The sequence below is a fragment of the Cynoglossus semilaevis genome, chromosome 10 (genome assembly GCF_000523025.1).
Source record: "Cynoglossus semilaevis isolate Cse_v1.0 chromosome 10, Cse_v1.0, whole genome shotgun sequence".
Classification (NCBI taxonomy): domain Eukaryota; kingdom Metazoa; phylum Chordata; class Actinopteri; order Pleuronectiformes; family Cynoglossidae; genus Cynoglossus; species Cynoglossus semilaevis.
Genome location: NC_024316.1, coordinates 18,346,626 through 18,350,116, shown reverse-complemented (window position 1 = coordinate 18,350,116; position 3,491 = coordinate 18,346,626). Strand labels below are relative to the sequence as shown.

At 42.2% G+C, this 3,491-nt stretch overlaps 2 protein-coding genes across 11 annotated transcripts in view; one reads left to right on the top strand and one right to left on the bottom strand.

Moving 5' to 3' along the window:
• spo11 (SPO11 initiator of meiotic double stranded breaks) overlaps window positions 1–3,491 on the top strand; it is a 27,321-nt gene that overhangs the window by 2,222 nt on the left and 21,608 nt on the right. For 4 of the 10 annotated variants that reach the window (XM_025059014.1, XM_025059008.1, XM_025059013.1 and 1 more), the window contains exons 3-4: window positions 747–1,008; window positions 1,230–1,394. The gene's annotated coding sequence lies outside the window, so the exon portion shown is untranslated. Of the gene's footprint in view, window positions 1–396; window positions 639–746; window positions 1,009–1,229; window positions 1,395–3,491 lie in introns of all 10 variants that reach the window. The other 6 variants (XM_025059012.1, XM_025059009.1, XM_025059007.1 and 3 more) reach the window with 6 other exon arrangements.
• Window positions 1–3,491, bottom strand: part of bmp7b (bone morphogenetic protein 7b) — a 17,698-nt gene that overhangs the window by 5,807 nt on the left and 8,400 nt on the right.

The following is a 3,491-nucleotide window of genomic DNA, read 5'->3' as shown; positions in this document are numbered from 1 at the left end:
CCTTATCAGAAAAATGTCAGATATTGTAAAGTCTAGAAACTTTTGATCTTCCTGTTTTTTTTTTGTAAATGACTTTTAAGACCACAAGGGAAGTTTAGCGCCCCCTAGAGTCTCATGAAGGAAGTCGTCAAATATCTGCTGATTTATTTTCTTACTCATTTACTAAAGTGACCAACCAAAGGTCAACAACAGAATCAGCTGATTTTCAATGATGGTCTGATCAACTTTTTTTTTATCAAAGTTTTTTTTTTCTTCATTTTAACTGCTGCTGGTGCCAAGTAGAGAGAGAGAGAGAGAGAGAGAGACCCTCTCACACTCTCTCTTTTTTCTTCTCTCTCCCCCACTCCCCCCTCCACCCCCCCTTTGTTGACGTCTCTGTTAACCCACTTGCTGAAGGACTAAATACAAAGGCCGCTCTGTGGAGCGATTGTCCGGGGCAGGAGTGGAAGAAAGGATCTAATTACTCTTGAATGTGGGACAGACCTGAACTCTACTGCCCATAACTGTGGGCTACGGCCCAGATCTGGGCCCTCGTTGACCTCCACCCACTTCACTGTTTCTCAGCTCGTCTTTATCGTAGTAGACGTCATGGTTGGACGGACCGACACCGACCTACAGCTGCGGTCCATGACCCACATGTTTGTTTTTATGTTTTGACCTCTGACCTCCATCTTTACATTTTTTTGAACACCTGCCAAAAAATGACACTCAAATATTTTTCTTCTTCTTCTTCTTTGTTCTTTTAGGCCACACGTAACATCAAAGAGAAAATCCAGGATTCACCTTGAGGGTCCTTGAACGGTGCCCACCAGTGTGGACACTGGTCTGGTTTTACTCTGAGGTAAATTGTGAAATGTCTGCGTGCTAACTACGTGCTAACTACGTGCTAACTACGTGCTAACTACGTGCTAACTACGTGCTAGCGTCTGCTAACATCCACAGACGGCTCCCCTCTCTGCTCCAGGGCCTGATTATTATTCTACTGAACCCAGGGATCTGTCTGTGCAGGTGCTCTGCCTCCACGCACACACACACACACACTCACACACACACTCCTTACCTGCTCCTCTGTAAAAACCTCTTTATCTTTTCATGTCAAACACTATTTTTTCCAAACCACTTTTCATTCCCAGTTCAGGAGTTTATATTTAAATGGAGAGAGAACAGCTACTGTTGTGACTTCCCCCTCTCTCTCTCTCTCTCTCTCTCCCCCTCTTGTCCTCACACAGACCTTTACTGGAGGATGGCAGACATTAGATGAGAGGAAGAGACACTTTAAAGCCGAGCGCCATCTTTTACGACTTCCTCCAGGAGGAAGTGAGTCGTCGTCGCCCACCTGTGTCGCACAAATACGCTCACCACAGACCTGGCACACACACATCGCTTCAAGCCATGTGAGTCCATTTAAAGTAGCCGGCATCTACACACACACACACACAGACACAGCTATCACAAAGAGTTGCCTGTGAAGTCCTGTGCGTCACACACAATCATTATGGGTTTCTGTAATCCATAATTAGAGATGCAACAACACACACACACACACACACATACGCACAGAGACAACCACACACACAGGAACACTAGCATTACTGACACACACACTCACACTCACAGTCCCTTCCTTTATCATCGGCTCTGATTTACTCTGCTCTCAAACTGCTGACCCCGCTCAGTTGCCCCACATCAGGCGCGGCCCACACACGTGCACCGCAGCTCACGGCGCAGATGTCGATGGTTTGAAGATGGATGTCCTCTGTCCTTCACCTGGTCACCAGAGGTTCACCAGAGGTTCACCAGAGGTTCACCATGTGAACGTTACCATGTGAACGTTACCATGTGAGTGCCGTTCTTTAATTGTCGTTTGCTGCGACAGAAAAAATCTGAGAATTAAAAACTAAAATTATACAAACTTTTAGTATAATATCCATCCATCCATTTTCATCCGCTTATCCGTTACCAGGTCACAGGGGCAGCAGTCTCCACCCACATCACATTGCACCGTACCAAAATATTTTCTAAAAACATTTTTCAAAAAAAGATTTTAGAAAAAAAATTTTAGAAAAAAAAAAATTTTAGAAAAATAAATTTTAGAAAAAAAAAATGTTTTTTTCAAAAATCAAAAAAAAAATTTTCAAAAAATTTTTAGAAAAAAATCTTTTTTGAAAAAATGTTAGAAAAAAAAATTTTTGTTTTTATTAAATTAGTAAAATATATATTTATATTTATCTACTGAAAATTCTAAAATCAAGTGATAACTAGTGTTACTAGAGTTAGTGTTTCTGTAAAACTATGAGAAAAAATTAGAAGGTATAATATGCTGGTATTTCCTTAAAAAATAAAACAACAAAAACCTCATCATCATCAGATGAAGTCAAATCCCTCAGTCATTTTTAATAATTTTTAACGTCTCACAGAAAATAAAAAGCATTCATATTATAAATATGAATGTAAAGTGGAAGTGTACGGCACCATCGTTGTCCTGCCCTCTGCTGGTCAGTAGTCACTGACCCCCCCACTCCCCAGGGCCTCCAGCCTACATGTATTTGGACCGTTACAGTAACAGTAACAGTAAGAACCAGGAACAAAAACAACGTTAACAAATAAATCTTTGCTCATAAACCCTCTAAAGTGTCCATGCCGTCGACCTTTGACCTGTACACTTCACTCCCCCCGCCCCCTTCTTTAACAGCCCAGGCCTGGATGCTGCAGCAGACGGATCTGACGGTTTAGATTAGTCCCAGTGTCCGTCCCACTGCCTCACACCTCTCTGTCCTGAACCGCCGACTTCCGCCGGTTTGTAGGGGGAGAGGGGGAGGGAGAGAGAGGGTGAGGTGGGGGTCACTCCCCCCACTCACTGCTCTCACTTGTGTTGAGTTTGTGGCTGTTTACTCTAAAATAACACCAGGAATTCAGTAAAAATAATAATAATAATAATGAAAAGTACCATGTGGATCATCTTTACTGAGAAAATCTGGTCCTGAATGTTTTCATACCTTTGTCTGTTGACCTAAGGATAAGACTGAGATGTAGTTCTGACCAGAACTCAACAGTTCTCTGACCAGAACTCAACAGTTCTGACTCTTCAGCCTCTGTTTCTGTTTCTTCATAAAGAAATTCAAAGTTTGGCTTCGAAGTCTCAACACTTATATTTCAGTAAAATTCTCTGGTGAACTTTTCAAACTCTGTTGAACAAACTGGATGTTTTTGTTTTTGTCTAATCTTCCTTTTTGTTTTTTAGCCTCTGTGCTAGCTGCTGCTAATGCTAGCTGCTCTGGTACAGCAGCGTGCTAGCTCCTGCTAATGCTAGCTGCTAATGCTAGCTGCTCTGTTACTGCAGCTACTCATTTTTATATGTGATATTATTAAATCACTCCCAGAATTTACTACTGAAAACAACTACAAAGTTGACTTTAGTTTGTCTTTAGAATTTACTCCAACTGCAGCTTCAGTACAGCAGGGGGAGCACTGGGGGTGGGGGGGAGCACGGG